The following is a 20,119-nucleotide window of genomic DNA, read 5'->3' as shown; positions in this document are numbered from 1 at the left end:
CGGCTCATTAGGAACCGGTTCTAAACAAGAACCGGGTTTCGGTTCCCATCCCTAGTGATACGTGTATAAGTAAGTACAAAGACAAAACAGATCTTTCTGTTTATAAAAGTGCAGTATGTGAAAGTACTGATTTCTTGGGGCCTATTTCTGGGCCTGGCTCCTGTATGCCTGAATTGAATGTATAACAACATGTTGTCACAAACATGCAGACAAGATCACATTAAACTATTCTGGCTTAAGATAAGATTCCCATCCCCCTCCTTTGTCACCACTTAATTAGATTATAAGGCACTGCATCACCTATAACATTCTAATATTGCATAATATTCTCTGTCTTAAGTCTTTTTACTTTCAGTCATAACAAAAAAAAAAAAGACAGTGAATCAGTATTATGTTTTAAAGCACCAAAATTAGACAACTCCATTTTATTGTCTTTCTGTGTCTTAATTTCATATTTTTCGTTCATTTAATAAATAAATCTGTAACCACATTTATAATCTTATATCACATAGTTTACATTTTTTAATCTGTACATACCTATATGCAATTGTTTTGTTTTTGCCTACGTTTTAGACTTCTTTGGGTTATGAATGTAAAAAAAAATTCCCAGCTGCCCTATTCTATGAATTTTACAGACCTTCTCAGTAAGAGTAAAAATGACAGTGCTTCTGTTGGCCACAACAGAGGCTGCCCAAAGGGAAATAACTGCCCTACTGGAATGGAATTAATTTAATTAATACCTGGACATGGTTGGTGGTGTTGGTGGAGACAGATTAAGGGCCAAACGAGGGCCAACTCTCTAGTGACTGCATTAGTCAGTGGCTGTTACACTGTCTGACACATGCTCTGACACGTTGCTTAACAGACTTACCTATTTAATGGTTTTTGAAGCTGCAATCCAAATAAAATGGTTGTAAAGTTTAGAAATGTAAATAATATTCTTCATCAAGTATAAATAAAATATAAGCGGTAGATTGGTGGTCAGTCTAGGCATCCATGTCTTACATGTACAGTACATAAGATGCTCATTACATTAGATTAGAAAGGTTGACGCAAGAATTAAAAAAGATTGTTATTTGTTTTATTATCCTCGGGAGGGTAAATTAACTCAGGGAGCATTTTTTTATTGAAGCTAGTTTATTATTCTCTTGAGGTGTAAGAGCACAGGGAGCAATACGGCTAATTAGCTCTCTTGATTCATCTGTAACATGTTTTGCTTCTTTCTTCGAACTATGATAACATTGTTATAAACCCCCACTATTATGACAACCATCAAAGCTTTCTATCACAACACCCTTCCAGGTTTGACACAAACAAATCTAAAATTCCCCCAAGGTATCATTCTAGAATGTCCTCGGTTTCATCTTATGTTAAACATAAAAAACAGTGCTTAATTTTAAACCTGTTGAACATAATAAACAAAGCTTAATTATTATATTTCTTGTTAGAAGACAGTACACCACAATTATTTTTATTGTGAACATAATTACCCCCAGCAACCACAGTGTTCCCTGCCACTAATGAATTTTACTTAGGCTCTACTCTGAAATGATGATATGCATTATTATAGGTTGTTTAACTGCTCTTTTATGCTCATCATTTCATTTTTCAGCTGTTTGTTTAATGGAAAAGGTGTTATTTTCGCACACGTTTTAAGGTTAAAGCAGATAAGCAGATGCTGTTATGTAAGTGCATTGGTCAATGGACAATGTGGGTGCTCATCCTTTCCACCCTTTGCTTCAGGTGACATTTTAAGGAGGCCTCTTACTTGTGACAGAGGTCTCAGGCAAAAAAAGTACACTGAAGTATACTTCATTTAAGTTTTCTTAGTATACTTCCATGCAATCATGATTAATGTACTAAAAGTGTGCTATTTTCGAGTACCAACTGCACTAATAGGCACCTTTCCACTATTGATGAGCTGGAGGCAATCAGAGCAGGGTTCACCCACCAGGCAGGCACTGCCATATGATATGGCAGTGCCTGCCTGGTGGCTCATATGCCATGTGGCTTGGGGTATTCCCTCTGGCAAACATACAAGGACTCCTGTCAACTCAATATAATGACAGTCCATCTATGACTAGAAAGACTAGAAAGACCATCTATGACTAGAAAGACCATCTATGACTAGAAGGACCACTTCTTAAATATCTGGCTGGTACCTGGAGGTTGCCTTAGCTACTTCCCCCATCCATTTATTAACACAGTATACAGCCTGATCAGAATGTTGTGCAGGCCGGGAACAGACACCTTGCAAAGATGAGGTGTGTAATGGAAGTGGACCTTAGGATGACGAAGACTCTGCAGAGATCAATCTTCTATTAGACCCTTGAGTAAAAAAAAAAAAAAACATATGGATGTTTGACTATGCGTATTTTCTTATGAAAATTACCCCCCCACATTTTTTTTTAGACTTCTCGCTCCAGCATACCATGGTGAGAGCCATTATTTACAAATGGAGAAAACTTGGAACAGTAGTGAACCTTCCCAGGAGTGACCAGCCAACCAAAATTCCTCCAATAGCGCAGCGGCGGCTCATCCATGAGGTCACAAAAGAGCCCAGACTAACATCTAAACAACTGCAGGCCTCACTTGCCTCAGTTAAGGTCAGTGTTCACAATTCTAAGAAAGAGACTGGGTAGAAATGGCATCCATGGGAGACTTGCAAGGCGAAAACCACTGCTGACCAAAAAGAACACAAAGGCTCGTCCAATGATCCAAAGCACACAAGCAAGTCCACCTCTGAATGGCGAAAAAGAAACGAAATGAAGGTCTTGGAGTGGCCTAGTCCTGTCCTGACTTGAATCCAATTGAGATGCTGTGGCATGACCTTAAACAGGCAGTTTCATGGTTGAAAACCCTCCAATATGGCTGAATTAAAACAATTCTACAAAGATGAGGGGGCCAAAATTCCTCCATAGCAATTTTAAAGAATCATTTCAAGTTATTGCAAACGTTTGATTGCAGTTGGGGCCACCAACAGTTATTAGGTTTAGGGGGGCGACCACTTTTTCACATGGGTGATATGGGTTTAGAATAAATCTTCTTTACCCAATAAATACAATTATTATTTAAAAGCTGCATTTTGTGTTTATTCATGTTGTCTCTGTCTTATGTTTCAATAAGTTAGATAATCTGAAACAATTAAGGGTGACAAATATGCAAAAATAGAACAAATCAGGTAGGGGGCAAATTCTTTTTCAAGCACTGAAGCATGGTCCTTGATTCAAATGGTAGAACGATAATTGTAGTCTTTGTAGTGTAATCATATAATCAACAGTAGGTCTTTATATTTGCCTTGTAACTGATTTTCTTTTTGAATGTTGAACATATCCTGTATTCAATGACAACCAATCATAAATGATTTTACCGATTATGTCCATGCCACTTATACAATATGCTTCATTCTTGCTCCAACCTTTTTTTAAATAATCTAATGTAATGAAAGGTGCAGCACTGCACAACTTATATGTAATGTACAAAATTGACGCCTAGACTGACCACTAATCTTCCACTAATATTTCAACTAAAATTGTATAGCTCCTTGGCAAGTTTGAATTCTTGATAAAGAACATTATTAACATGTCTGAACTTTACAGCCAGGTCATTTGGATTGCAGTTTTACAACTGTTACAACCCGGCTCTTGGGAAGCAACACAATGAGACCACGGACACAAAAAGGCTTAAATTAACTAGGATCTTTTATTAAATAACAGGGGAAAGGGAAGTGGAGAGTAAAAGCTGCTGGTCCTGCCACTAGACCAGCAGTTTCAGTGTGAGAGAGAGAGAGTAAAAGAGGGGTGTGGCCAGCTCTTAAAAGGAACTGACACCTGCAGGCAATCAACTAGGATTGCAGGTGACAGCCAAGGCACCTGTTGGGAGACAAAACACAACAAGAACCAGGCCCGTAACACCCCCACCCTTAAAAGGTTGCCCCACAGCAACCAACCCCAAGAAAAAAAAAGAACATCACCCCATGTCCAAAACTCACGACCGGGAAAGGGCATCAGCCAGAACATTGTCTCTGCCACGGATGTGGCAAATCTTCCGTCCATTAACAGCAAAAATAGACTCCATCGCATTAATCTCTGGTTGGAGTTTCTCATGCTGTTAATGGACACCAGGGGGTTATGATCTGTGTACACCAGCAATGGTGCACCTAAAACATAAACATCAAAATGCCTTACCACCCGATCCCAAGTTTTACGTATCCCTAGGTGACCTGCAAGGCAATGGTCATGAGCCAAGCACAATATTTCCGATCTAAAAGTGGATGGAACCACAATCTGAAACACGCTGCACCAATCATCCTGACTAGACATCTTTGGAGAAGTCCACTTTCTCATCAAAACATCATTACAGAGAAAGTAACCACAAGTATTCTTAGAAATTATATCCTCTGATACCACCTCCTCAAAGAGAGCACATAGGGTAGGGTCAGCTTTTTGTTTAAACACCAACTGTTCGTGTGAGGGTATTGCGTCACCAAACCCACTAAGATCTAAATTACCGCTTGCCATAAAAGTGTCTGACAGGCCAATGTCAAATGGATCAGACTTCTTCAATTTGTCCTGCTTTTGTCTGGACATAGCACGGGTAACTGCACAAACAGGAAAAGTGTCGGGATACATTTTCTCCTGTTCATCAGGAACATCAGCTATCTGAGGAATAGATGTTACCTTTGGAGTGACGAGCACTCTACCTCCAGCTAGATCATTCCCAAGGATGAATGAAACACCATCAATTGGAATCTGTGAACATAGGGCAACCACAACTTCACCCGTCACCAGTTCAGAATCCAAATTGAGTTTGTGTAGTGGTAATGTCAAAAACCCTTCTCCAAACCCTTTCACCAATGCATGAGAACCAAGAGCAGACTTCTCACTAAACAGGAGCACATTATGGAGCATCACCGACTGGAAAGCTCCAGTGTCCCTCCAAATTTTGACCGGACATTTAATCTCAGGATCTGAATTTAAAAACACAAAGCCATCAGTCAAGAAAAACGACGAACCAGCTAGCTCTTTTTGGTCAGAAAGAGCACCATCTGGTGGCACCAGGCTGTTTTTCTCAATAGCTTTCACAAAGGCTACAGGTTTAATGTACCTCTGCTTTTTACTGAGTACAGGACAACCAGCAACGATATGTCCTGGTTTCTTGCAATAGAAACACAGCTTTTCTGTTGCAGATACCAAAGGAAATCTTTTGCAAGCAGAGGCAGGCCCAGGAGATGATTTAAAAGGCTGCTTAGAAAGCAGACCTCCTCTCCTACTGCCTGTAGATTGCCCCACATTAAAACTAATTTTGTGAGTGAGGACGAACTCCTCTGCAAGTACAGCAGCTTGATTCAAGGTCACTGCCTTCTGTTCATTCACATATACACACACGGCCTCTGGCAAACAACACTTAAATTCTTCAAGTAATACAAGCTGCCGAAGTTGTTCTACGGAATCAGCTTTCTGAGATAGACACCATCGGTTGAACAAGGTTTCTTTCTCTCTGGCAAATTCAACATAAGTTTGCCTCTCTTGCTTTATATAGTTCCTAAAACGTTGGCGATAAGCCTCAGGAACCAGCTCGTATGACTTTAGAATGGCCTTTTTAACTAAGTCATAATTGGAACTCTCTTCAATAGTTAAGGCACAGTATGCCTCCTGTGCCTTCCCCACAAGAACACTCTGTAAGAGCAGTGTCCAAACTTGTTTAGGCCACTTGGAAGTTGTTGCCACCCGCTCAAAGTGAGGGAAATACCTCTCAATATCCTTCTCCTGAAAAGGAGGAACTAATTTTATGTTACTGGTCACATTAAATTCATCCCTAGGTGGATGTGAAGCTGGCCTCATCTCTAAATCTTTTAAGAGTCGTTCGTGTTTTAACAACATCTTTCTTTCTTTCAATCTTAGTTTATCCTGCCTTTCCTCCAATTCTCTTTCTTTCAATGCCAACTCCCTATGCCTTAGCTTAATAACAGCGTCTGACATAGGAATTGGAGGCACACTGTCTACTGTTGAAGGCAGAGGGGATTCTAGAATACCCCTGGCCACAAGTTCTTTTCTGATGACATCTTTAATACTTTGCTTCCGCTTTTTATCTTCAGTAGAGAGCTCAATTTCGTACTGAACTGCGAGCTGAAGCAATTGCTCCTTTTTGAAACTATCAAACAACTCTTGGCTAGGTTGTTCACAAAAATCCTCAACAGTTGCCATATTTTCACACAAGTCAAGCACAGAGAAGCAACACACAAAAATGAGGCTCAAAACTACAACTGCTGCTTTACATATGCAAGAAAACACTAAATGGGTCCCATATAGCACACAGCTATCAAAGTGGCCAAACTACACAAAAATGGCTGTCACACCATTATCTCAAGTAGGCCTGGATTGTACCACTAAAGCCACAAATGTAGCACACAAAATGATTACCTGCCTCATGCAAGGCCCAACTTGAACCTATCGGTAATCCTAAATTTACACCTAGTACTTCCAGCCTACAAAAAAGTTCTAACTAGAACCATACAAATAGCCCCTAAAACACAATAGTTAGGATCATGGACCCAACCCAATGGTACCAAAAAGCACCAAAACTCACCTAACTAATAACAAAAATGCTCTCTCTCCACAACCAAAAGACAGGTGAGTATGCTTGCAAAGTGCTCCTCCAAAACAAAGTGCAGATATACACAATAGTTGTAAGCAAACCCCAGATACCTATTAGCTTAAACTAAACTAACTCGTCTTCTGAGGCATACCAGGCTCGAGGCGACTTTAAACACTAAACTCAGGTTCTACAGTGAGCCAATGATACAGCCCACTGCCAGAACCTGAAGTGTACCCCCTCCCTAGGATAGCCTCAAAAACAAAAAAGGAAAAATAACAAAAGAGTGAACCGCTGAAAGGACTAATGTCCAGTTGGAACACTCACTAACCAGGGAGCTTATGCACTGAATTAGAAGAAGCCACATTAACAACCAAACTCACCCAAACCAAAAGAGGAATCCACTGCATCCACACTACTCCACAAACCAAAAAAAAAACAATCACTAATCTAGGGGAATACAAATGACAAAAACTAAGTTAGGGGAATACAAATGACAAAAACTAAGTTCTACAAAAATATGGACGAGCCCCCATTATGTTACAACCCGGCTCTTGGGAAGCAACACAATGAGACCACGGACACAAAAAGGCTTAAATTAACTAGGATCTTTTATTAAATAACAGGGGAAAGGGAAGTGGAGAGTAAAAGCTGCTGGTCCTGCCACTAGACCAGCAGTTTCAGTGTGAGAGAGAGAGAGTAAAAGAGGGGTGTGGCCAGCTCTTAAAAGGAACTGACACCTGCAGGCAATCAACTAGGATTGCAGGTGACAGCCAAGGCACCTGTTGGGAGACAAAACACAACAAGAACCAGGCCCGTAACAACAACCAATAAAATAAATAAATCTGTTAAGCAACACGTGCCAGACAGTAAAACAGCCACTGACTAATGCAGTCACTAGAGATTTGGCCCTCATTTGGCCCTTAATCTGTCTCCATCAACACCACCAACCATGTCCAGGTGTTAATTAAATTAATTCCATTCCAGTAGGGCAACTATTTCCCTTTGGGCTGCTTCTGTTGTGGCCAACAGAAGGACTGTCATTTGTACTCCAACTGAGAAGGTCTGTAAAATGCATAGAATAGGGCAGATGGGGGAAAAAAATACATTCATAACCCGAAGATTCCAAACAATAAAAAGGAAATGTATACAATGTTTAAAATGAGAAAATAAAAATACAGGATGAAACCAAAGCAAATATACAAAACCAATGAAGTCTAGAATGAAGGATATTGCATATAGGTACGTACAGATAAAAAAAAAATTAAACCATGTGATATAAGGTAATAAATATGGTTACAGATGTATTTATTAAATGAAATAAAAATATGAAATTAAGACACAGAAACAAGACAATGAAATGAAGTTGTCTAATTTTGGTGCTTTAAAATATAATGCTGATTCACTGTGTTTTTTTAGTTGAGGCTGAACGTAAAAAGACTTAAGACAGAGAATATTTTGCAACATTAGAATGTTATAGGTGATGTAGTGCCTTACTATCTAATCAGGTGGTGATAAAGGAGGGTGATGGGAATCTTAAACCAGAATAGTTTATTGTGATCTTGTCTGCATGTTTGTGACAACATGTTACCTGTTATACTTCTGACCCGCCGCCATATTTTAGTTTTGGCAATCCAGTAAAAAGTGTCTGTATAGGGCAAAGTCATAACATGTAGTAATGCAAGACAGGTGAAAATTCGATTCAATTCAGGCATGCAGAAGCCAGGCCCAGAAATAGGCCCCAAGAAATCAGTACTTTCACATACTGCCCTTTTATAAACAAGCAAGATATGTTTTGTCTTTGTACTTACTTATACACATATCACTATTCATCCATCTTAGGATGTTATAACCACATCTGTTTAAATGGTTGTCATTTGTCTTGCCCTAGTCATAAATGGCCTCTAAAAGTGACATATGATTGAAATTCTCTACCATAGACTATATGACCTCATACTTAAAAAATAATGAGTTTCCTGTAAATGCAAACAATATGTGAAAAAGTAAGTGAAGACAAAGTTCCTCTTTTTCTTACAAATATTTTCAATTTGTTCAATTATTGAAACATATCGTTATGCAAGTTCAAAAAAAGATAACAGTAGGGTTCCTTCTTTATTTTATCAACTTTTATTCTCAAAACCACTGGTTTCTTAAAGTTCATAAATGTGATATTTCTTTTATTTCATGGAGGATAAAATGAGTGTTAAATTCTCAAAGTATAATTTCTTAGACCAATGAATCATTAACTTGTTTAGTGGTCTGACACAATACCCATTACCTCATTCCCAATAGCTTTCTCAAGCCTCATTACCAAAGCACAAATATGCAACAGTTACCAGGAGGCTATCCCAATCTCAGAGGGTTAATTACCACATGTCAGTGTTAATAGATGATCATTAGAATGGCAACCCAAAGGATTCATTAACAAACATATTTCAGGTTTAGCTGATGCAACAACATTAACAAGGATTCTCATCTGACATGTACTCCAGTGACATATTTTTTGTTTGTGTGATTTGTTTGTTTGTGAAATAAAGATTAATGAAGAAATAGATCACATCACATTTGTATTGACAGCCACCATTCTTTTCATAAGAATATACAGATCTGGTATCAAAATGAACCTTTAACAGTCAGCTAAACATGTGTGCATAATTGCTTTGTAAATACTATGTATAACTAATTGTATGCACCTTATACTTGTGAATGATCAATGTATCCATTATTTATTGAGCCATTATTATTTTCATTTTCGGATTGCCCTTAACCCATGTAATTCAACATATGAAGGGTCAAAGACCACTTTTGATGTCACTGACCTGTGCAGCTGTGCCTTACATAGATTTGAGTGACTTTCATGAAATGGTTAATACCAACTGGGCCTACTACTTTATTAAGGCCACATGTCTTGTGATAAAACTTGAGAGTTCTTTCAGTCCCAGCTGACCATTACACCAACAGGGAGTGTAATGACATTGTATTCAATTACATACACTTGATTTGGAGTTGGTCCCCCTTTTGCAGCTATAACAGCTTCCACTCTTCTTGGAAGGCTTTCCACAATATTTTGGAGTGTATCTGTGGGAATTAGTGCCCATTTTGTATGTAGATAATTTATGAGGTCAGGCAGTGATGTTGGACGAGAAGGCCTGGCTCCCAATCTCCATTCCAGTTCATCCCAAACATGATCGATGGGGTTGAGGTCAGGACCCATCACCTCATGTAATTTTGGTCCTTGCTTTGTGCACTGGAGCACAGTCGTGTTGGAATAGAAAAGGGCCTTCCCCAAAATGTTGCCACAAAGTTGAAAGCATAGCATTGCCCAAAATGTCTTGGTGTGCTAAAGCATTAAGATTGCCCTTCGCTGGAGATAAGGGGCCTAACCCGAACCCTGGGAAACAGCCCCAGTGCAGTGCAATCCTTACCCTCCCCATGCTATATGTCTAATGGCCCCATGGTTTATACTGGAGCATAAATGTAAGGAGGTGTTGGTGGGAGAATAAGGAAAATCACAGACAAATAATAAATAGGGATACCACTTGAAAGAGTCGTGTTTAATACAGGTGTATTCACATCAAGATACAGTGCTGTTTAAAAGTATTTGCCCCCTTTCCGATTTCTTCCTTTTTTTTGTGCAAATTTGTCACACTTCAATAGTTCATATCATGAAACTAATTTGTATTATATTAGACAATGATAACCAGAGTAGATTTAGATTTTAGTTTTTAAATGATGATTTTTTTAATGTATTTTTTGGCGGCTTTTAATCAGACAGGACAGTGAAGGTAGACAGGAAATAAGCTGGAGAGAGAGAGATAGGGAGTGGGATCGGGAAATGACCGCAGATCGGATCCAAGCCCGGGTCCCCATGGGTGTTCAGGGAGGCTGCTTGCACCACAGCTCCCCCGATGATTTTATTTATTGAAGGAAAAAAGCTATCTAACCATACCTGGCCCTATGTGAAAAAGTAACTGTCCTTAGTTACTTAATCCACTCTGAGTTACTGAAACCAAATTTAATCGATAATTGGATTCAGTTTAACTAGACACCCCCAGGCATGATTACTGCCTGCCCTGTTGAATCACTTAAATACAAACTGTCTGGCAAGGTAAAGTACGCCAAAAGGTCTCAAAAAGCAGTACATGATGTTGCGATCAAAAGAAATTCAAGAACAGATTATAAACAAAGTCATTGACATCAATCAGTCTGGAAAGGATTACAAACATATTTCCTAGATTCTGGGACTCCAGCGTACCACGGTGAGAGCCATTATCTACAAATGGAGAAATCTTGAACAGTAGTGAACCTTCCCAGGAGTGACCAGCCAACCAAAATTCCTCCAATAGCGCAGCAGCGGCTCATCCATGAGCTCACAAAAGAGCCCAGACTAACATCTAAACAACTGCAGGCCTCACTTGCCTCAGTTAAGGTCAGTGTTCACGATTCTAAGAAAGAGACTGGGTAGAAATGGCATCCATGGGAGAGTTGCAAGGCGAAAACCACTGCTGACCAAAAAGAACACAAAGGCTCGTCCAATGATCCATTGCACACAAGCAAGTCCACCTCTGAATGGCAAAAAAGAAACGAAATGAAGGTCTTGGAGTGGCCTAGTCCTGTCCTGACTTGAATCCAATTGAGATGCTGTGGCATGACCTTAAACAGGCAGTTTCATGCTTGAAAACCCTCCAATATGGCTGAATTAAAACAATTCTACAAAGATGAGGGGGCCAAAATTCCTCTATAGCAATTTCAAAGAATCATTTCAAGTTATTGCAAACGTTTGATTGCAGTTGGGGCCGCCAACATTTATTAGGTTTAGGGGGGCAATCACTTTTTCACATGGGTGATATGGGTTTTGAATAAATCTTTACCTCCAATAAATAAAATTATTATTTAAAAGCTACATTTTGTGGTTATTCATGTTGTCTCTGTCTTATGTTAAAATACGTTAGATAATCTGAAACAATTAAGGGTGACAAATATGCAAAAATAGAACAAATCAGGTAGGGGGCAAATTCTTTTTCAAGCACTGAAGCATGATCCTTGATTATAATGGTAGCACAATAATTGTAGTCTTTCTAGTGTAATCATATAAACAACAGTAGGTCTTTATATTTGCCTTGTAACTGATTTTCTTTTTGAAAGTTGAAAATATCCTGTATTAAATGACAACAAATCACAAATGATTTTACCGATTATGTCCATGCCACTTATATATAATAATATAAATAACAATATGCTTCATTCTTGCTCCAACCTTTTTTTAAATAATCTAATGTAATGAAAGGTGCAGCACTGCACATCTTATATATAATGTACAACATTGACGCCTAGACTGACCACTAATCTTCCACTAATATTTCAACAAAAATTGTATAGCTCCTTGGCAAGTTTGAATTCGTCTGAACTTTACAGCCAGGTCATTTGGATTGCAGTTTTACAAGCAATAAAATAAATAAATCTGTTAAGCAACACGTGTCAGACAGTAAAACAGCCACTGACTAATGCAGTCACTAGAGATTTGGCCCTCATTTGGCCCTTAATCTGTCTCCAACAACACCACCAACCATGTCCAGGTGTTAATTAAATTAATTCCATTCCAGTAGGGCAACTATTTCCCTTTGGGCTGCTTCTGTTGTGGCCAACAGAAGGACTGTCCTTTTTAATCCAACTGAGAAGGTCTGTGAAATTCATAGAATAGGGCAGATGGAAACAAAATGTTACATTAATAACCCAAAGATTCCAAACAAATTGAAACTATTTGATATAAGATAATAAATATGGTTACAGATGTATTTATTAAAAGAAAGAAAAATATGAAATTAAGACACAGAAACAAGTTGTCTAATTTTGGTGCTTTAAAATATAATGCTGATTCACTGTGTTTTTTTAGTTGAGGCTGAACGTAAAAAGACTTAAGACAGAGAATATTATGCAACATTAGAATGTTATAGGTGATGTAGTGCCTTACAATCTAATTAGGTGGTGATAAAGGAGGGTGATGGGAATCTTAAGCCAGTAGTGTATTGTGATCTTGTCTGCATGTTTGTGACAACATGTTAAATGTTATACTTCTGACCCGCCGCCATATTTTAGTTTTGGCAATCCAGTAAAAAGTGTCTGTATAGGGCAAAGTCATAACATGTAGTAATGCAAGACAGGTGAAAATTCGATTCAATTCAGGCATGCAGAAGCCAGGCCCAGAAATAGGCCCCAAGAAATCAGTACTTTCACATACTGCCCTTTTATAAACAAGCAAGATATGTTTTGTCTTTGTACTTACTTATACACATTTCACTATTCATCCATCTTAGGATGTTATAACCACATCTGTTTAAATGGTTGTCATTTGTCTTGCCCTAGTCATAAATGGCCTCTACAAGTGACATATGATTGCAATTCTCTACACTAGACTACTGTATATGACAACATAAGTGTGCTGTAAATGTAAACAATATGTGAAAAAGTAAGTGAGGACAAAGTTCCTCTTTTTCTTGCAAATATTTTCAATTTGTTCAATTATTGAAACATATTGTTATTCTAACAGCAAGTTCAAAAAAAGATAACAGTAGGGTTCCTTCTTTATTTTATCAACTTTTATTCTCAAAGCCTCTAGTTTCTTAAAGTTCATAAAAGTGATATTTCTTTTATTTCATGGAGGATACAATGAGTGTTAAATTCTCAAAGTATAATTTCTGGGATCAATTAATCATTAACTGACACAATTCCCATTACCTCATTCCCAATAGCTTTCTCAAGCGTCATTACCAAGGCACAAATATGCAACAGTTACCAGGAGGCTATCCCAATCTCAGCGGGTTAATTACCATGTGTCAGTGTTAATAGATGATCATTAGAATGGCAACCCAAAGGATTAATTAACAAACATATTTCAGGTTTAACTGATGCAACAACATTAACAAGGATTCTCATCTGACATGTACTCCAGTGGCATGTTTTGTTTTTGTTTTTAAAGTGTTTGTAAAAAAAGATTAATGAAGAAATAGATCACATCACATTTAATTCATCTTTTTATAAGAATATACAAATCTAAAATCAAAATTAATCTTTAACAGTCAACAACATTTGTGCACAATTGCACATAAATACTATTCATAATCAATTGTATGCACCTAATACTTGTGAATGATCAATGTATCCATAATGTATTGATCCATTATTATTTTCATTTTGGGATGGCCCTTAAACCATGCAATTCAACATATAAAGGGTCAAAGACCACTTTTGATTGCACTAACCTGTGCAGCTATGCCTTAAATAGATTTGTGACTTTCATGTAATGTTTAATACCAACTGGGCTTACTACTTCATTTAGGCCACATGTCTTGTGATAAAACTTGAGAGGCCTTTGCATACCAGAAAACACCAAAGAAACATTTTTCATGTTTCAAATATCTACCTGAAAGACATGTGAAGGTTTATTAATAAACTATATGGACAACAGTATTCGGACAGCTGATCATTACACCAACAGGGAATATGATGACATTGTATTCAAATACATATACTTTAATATGGAGTTGGTCTCCCTTTTGCACCAATAAAAGCGTCCACTCTTCTTGGAAGGCTTTCCTCAAGATTTTGGAGTGTTTCTGTGGGAATTGGTGCCCATTCATTCCTGTAGAGCATTTTTGAGATCAGGAACTGATGTTGGACAGGAGGGCCAGGCTCAAAATCTTCGTTTCAGTTCATCCCAAAAGCCTTTTCAGATGAACCCAATCTGTAATGTTTTCATAGAGGTCATAATGAATGAAAAAGTATGGCATTTTAGGCCTTGTCACTTCTCTTAATTGTAAACACACACCAGTTCAAGATATTTACGGAAAGGGTTTTTATGTCTGGTCTGAAAGATCATTAGTCTGTCAAGCCTTTATTAGTGCTTAGTGCAGTGCAATCCTTACCCTGCCCATGCTGTAAGTCTAATGGCCCCATGGTCTATACTGGAGCATTAATGAAAGGATGTGTTGGTGACTGAGCAAAGAAAAAATCGCAGACACATCATAAATAGGGATACCATTTGAAATAGTCTTTTTTTTATTTACAAGTGTCTTCATATCGGGATAGCGTGGTCCTTGATTATACTGTAATTGTAGCACGGTAGTCTTTGTAGTGTAATCATATAATCAACAGTTGGACTGTATATTTGCCTTGGAAATGATGTTCTTTTTGAATGTTGAACATATCCTGTATTCAATGACAACAAATCATAAATGATTAAACCAAATATATCCATGCCACTAATATATAATAATATGAATAACAATATGCTTCATTCTTGCTCCAACCTTTTGAAAGAAAACTAATGTAATGACAGTTACAGCAATGAACATCTTATGCAGAACATTGAGGCCTACACTGACCACTAATCTTACACATATATTTCAACTAAAATTGTACCTTGGCAAGTTGGAATTCATGAAAAAGAATATCATTTGCATTTCTGAACTTTACAGCCAGGTCATTTGGATTGCAGTTTTACGACCCATTAAATAGATACATCTGCAGTGGCGTTTCTACATTAGGGGGCAGATGGAGCAGTGCCCCACCAGATGGCGCTGTTGAGCAGAAGGCTCAATCCATTCCTACTTCGTGGAAAACTATATATATATTTTTATATGCAAAGTAGCATAAATATTTGTGTGAAAAAAACTTGACACACCTGTTTAGCAACATGTGTCTGACAGTATAACAGCCACTGACTAATGCAGTCACTAGAGATTTGGCCCTCATTTGGCCCTTAATCTGTCTCCACCAACACCACCAACCATGTCCATGTATTAATTAAATTAATTCCATTCCAGTAGGGCAGTTATTTCCCTTTGGGCAGCCTCTGTTGTGGCCAACAGAAGCACTGTCATTTTTACTCCGACTGAGACGGCCTGTTCAAATATTTATAGAATAGGATCAATAAAAAAAATGTTACACTCATTTCACAAGTTTCCTAACAAGAAAAAGGGATATTAATACAAAGTTTAAAATGAGAAAAGAACAATATGGAATGAAACAAAAGGAAAAATACAAAAACAATGAAGTGTAATGGCACTGTCAGAAAAACGGCATAACATTTTTGTTTAAAAGAAATGGCAAAACCAAAACAATTGCACAGATAGGTTCAGATAAAGAAGATGAAACTATATGATACAAGATATGATGACATATGTATTTATTTAATGAAAGAAAAATACGAAATTAAGACACAGAAACGTGACAATACAATCAAATTGTCTAACTTTGCTTTTAAACGTAATGCTGATTTAGTATGCTATTTTAGTTGAAGCTGAACGACTTAAGACAGAGTGCATTAAAATGCCATCTAGTGCATTAAAATCAAATTAAGTAATGACAAAGGATGGTGGTCGAAATCTTCAGCCAGAATAGTTTAATGTGATCTTGTCTGCATGTTTATTATGACAACATGCTAACTGCTATACTTCTGACCCGCCGCCATCTTTTTGTTTTGGCGTCCAGTAAAAAGTGTCTGTATGGGGCAAAGTCATAACATGCAGTAATGCAAGACAGGTGAAAGCTGATTCACTTCAGGCATGCAGGAGCCAGGCCCAGAAACAGGCCCCAAGAAATCAGTACTTTCACACACTGCACTTTTATAAACAAGCAAGATCTGTTTTTTCTTTCTACTTAATTACACACACATCACTATTCATCCATCTTATGATCTTAGAACCACATCTGTTTAATAGGTTGAGATTTGTCATGCCCTTGTCATAAATGGCCTCTATGAGTGACATACTGTATGATTGATTATCTACACTAGACTATATGATAACATACTATATACTATATAATACGTTTTCTGTAAATGCAAACAATGTGTGCAAAAGTAAAGTGATGGCAAATTTCCTCTTTTTCTTACAAATATTTTCAATTTGTTCAAATATATAAACATATCATTATTCTTACAGCAAGTTCAGAAAAGATAACAGACCACTTCTTTTTTATTACGTTTAATTCTCAACACCAATATTTTTTATTAAAGTTCACAAATGTGATGTACATTTTTTATGTCACGTAGGATAAAATTAGTGTGAAATTCTCAAAGTATAATTTCTTAGATCATTGAATCATCCACTTGTTTAGTGGTTTTACACAATACCCATTACCTCATTCCCAATAGCCTTCTCAAGCGTCATTACCAAAGCACAAATATGCAACAGTTACCAGGAGGCTATCCCAATCTCAGAGGGTTAATTACCACATGTCAGTGTTAATAGATGATCATTAGAATGGCAACCCAAAGGATTCATTAACAAACATATTTCAGGTTTAGCTGATGCAACAACATTAACAAGGATTGTCATCTGACATGTACTCCAGTGACATGTTTTTTTGTTTGTTTTTAAAGTGTTTGTGAAATAAAGATTAATGAAGAAATAGATCACATCACATTTGTATTGACAGCCACCATTCTTTTCATAAGAATATACAGATCTGGAATCAAAATGAATCTTTAACAGTCAACAAAACATTTGTGCACAATTGCTATGTTTATACTTATTATAATCAATTGTGTGCCCCTAATACTTGTGAATGATCAATGTATCTATTATTTATTGATCCATTTTCATTTCCATTTTGGGATTACCATTAACCCATGTAATTCAACATATAAATGGTCAAAGACTGTGCCTAAAATAGATTTGGGTGACTTTCTTGTAATGGTTAATACCAACAGGCCTACTACTTCATTGGGGCCACATGACTTGCGATAAAACTTGACAGGCTTTTGCATACCAAAAACAAACCTTCATGTTTCAAATGTGTACCTGAAAGATGTGTGAAGTTTTTTTATACGCTATATGGACAAAAATATTCAGACACCTGACCATTACACCAACAGGGAGTGTAATGACATTGTATACATACTTTAAAATAACTAATCAGCTTCCACTCTTCTTGGAAGGCTTTCCACAATATTTTGGAGTGTGGAGTGTGTATTTATGAGATCAGGAACTGATGTTGGACAAGAAGGCCATCTTTGTTTTAGTTCATCCCAAAGGTGCTCGATGGGGTTGAGGTCAGGGCTGTGCGGGGGCAGTCAAGTTATTCCACACAAAACTCAACTCATGTCATTTTGGTCCTTGCTTTGTGCACTGGAGCACAGTCATGTTGGAATAGAAAAGGGCCTTCGTCAAAATGTTGCCACAAAGTTGGAAGCATAGCATTGTCCAAAATGTATTGGTCTGCTGAAGCAGTAAGATTGAGCTTCACTGGAGATAAGGGGCCTAGCCCCAAACCCTGGAAAACAACCCCATACCATTATCCCTCCACAGGTGTGGCCAAATATTTTTGTCCATAAAGTGTATGTCTGCTATAATGTGTGAAACATAACAGCTGCTTGTTCGGAAGATCCCAATTATATAGGCCATAATGAATGCAAAGTGAATGTATTTTAGGCCTTGTCACTTCTCTTAATTCTAAGCACACATAAGTTCAAAATATTTAAAGTTGGTAAATACCACACTGCATCATGGGATGCAGTAGACGTTAAAGTGAGCTTGTTTTGAAAATTGACTAAAATTGAATTTAGGCCAGGGGCGTAACTATAGGGGGTGCAGCAGGTGCGGCCGTAGCAGGGGCCCAAAGACGTATTTATGTCAATCTAAATAGTCTGAATAGCCAAGTCGCATTACCAAAAATACTGATGTACACCCATATTCAGCGAAATAATTACATCGGCCAAACATAGCTACAGGTTAGTTAGTGACCTACCATGACAGCTTCAAGTGTTTAAGGCTGAATAGTGCGCGGGGGAGGGGGTGTGTCGACTGCGGTTACAAACATAAAAAAAACAGGGGGGTACGTAGCTGGAGATTGAATGTCTGAAGGGGTACGGGACTGTAAAATGTTTGGGAATCACGGCCTTACGCCACTGACTAGGGCCCGTCATAATAGCCTGCAGCTGGGCCCGTCGTAACTATGTTACGCCACTGATTTAAGCTAATAAATTATTATTTCTGGGGTAGTATGCTTATTAATGACCCTAATGTACTACTGAGGTAAAAATGAACCTGTTATTACTGCATCTACATCTTTTTTGTAAATTGTGTCTTTATTTAGATCAAATTGTAAAAAAAATGTTAATGATGTGTCTGAGCTTTCCCATGGCCTATTGTCTCAAGTGTATAGGGGGTATGAAGCACAAATCGCCTATATAAACTTCTTATTGTGTGACACTTGTCACACGCGGAGCCATGATAAGTGACCTTAGTAATGAATTATGATTTTCAAGGTCCTGGACTAGAATATGGTAAATAGTTACACAACTGCCTTTACATTTATTATCTATGTAATGTAGGTATTATATAAACTGGCTTGCTAAAACTGACTTTTTTTTTGTCCAAAAGGTGAACCTACTGATGAAGATGGAAAACTACTCTATTAACAGTGACATACTTGAAATACAGGGTTTGGACATCTCTGAGTCATCCATTTACCCAGTGTTCTTTGCAGTGCTCTTCTTTTACATCACTCTGCTGATATCCAATTTTGGCGTGCTGATACTCATCATAACGGATAAAAGCCTGCACCAACCCATGTACCTCCTGTTCTGTAACCTGTCAGTCAACGATCTCTTTGGCAATACTGTTTTACTTCCCCGTTTGCTGTCTGACATGTTTGCTTCAAAGAAATTAACCACGTATGGTCAGTGTGCCACACAGGCATTTTGTAGTCACACATTTGGTTCAGCCTCTCATATGATACTAATCATAATGGCCATTGATAGGTACGTTGCTATATGCAACCCATTACGATACACTGCAATAATGACCACGAAGACAATTGTGAAGTTGTCTGTGTCTGCCTGGGGTGTCTCACTTGTATTAGTGGCTATTTTGCTGGGTCTCACAATTAGGTTGTCTCGCTGTAAATACATTATTCTAAATGCGTATTGTGATAATGCATCATTGTTTAAATTATCTTGTGAAGATGTGTACATTAATAACCTATATGGGCTGGTTTTTACTGCAGTACTTTTTGGCTCCTCAATAGGATGTATTGTTGTGACATACTTAAGGATTGCAATGATATGCTGGACTAAAAAAAGCAAAGAACTCAACAACAGAGCTCTACAAACATGTGGAAGTCACTTATTAGTATATATGATTATGTTGTGGACAGGGTTCCTAACAATAATTCTTCATCGTTTTCCAGATTACCCATATTTGAGAAAATTGGCTTACTTATTATTCCATGTTGTGCCTGCTAATTTGAATCCAATAATTTATGGTTTGCAAACAAAGTCTTTGCGGCAGAAAATCCTGCAGATTTTATTTAGAAAAGTGTCATCCAGTACACCACAGAGATAATAGTGTTTCGTGGTAAAAAAACAACAACGAGGGAAGTCCAGATGGCTTTATACTGGGCCTCTGAATCCACTTGTCCATCTCCAAGAGGGTTGTGGATATCGGACACTAGACACGTACAACCCTCAAAAGGAAAAATATATGCAGTGTAGTAAAGAGAAACATTTCTAAACCCACAAGGC

General features: G+C 37.8%; 1 pseudogene across 1 annotated transcript; it reads left to right on the top strand.

The window, feature by feature from the left end:
• Positions 1-18,995: 18,995 nt before the first annotated feature.
• LOC308370638 (olfactory receptor 1500-like) lies at positions 18,996-19,800 on the top strand (annotated as a pseudogene). The gene has a single exon. The product of its transcript is annotated as an olfactory receptor 1500-like (transcript).
• Positions 19,801-20,119: the final 319 nt, after the last annotated feature.

This window comes from Sprattus sprattus (genome assembly GCF_963457725.1).
Source record: "Sprattus sprattus genome assembly, chromosome: 9".
In the NCBI taxonomy this organism is placed as follows: Eukaryota; Metazoa; Chordata; class Actinopteri; order Clupeiformes; family Clupeidae; genus Sprattus; species Sprattus sprattus.
The sequence above is the reverse complement of the archived record's forward strand: the minus strand, read 5'-3'. Positions and strand labels throughout refer to the sequence as shown.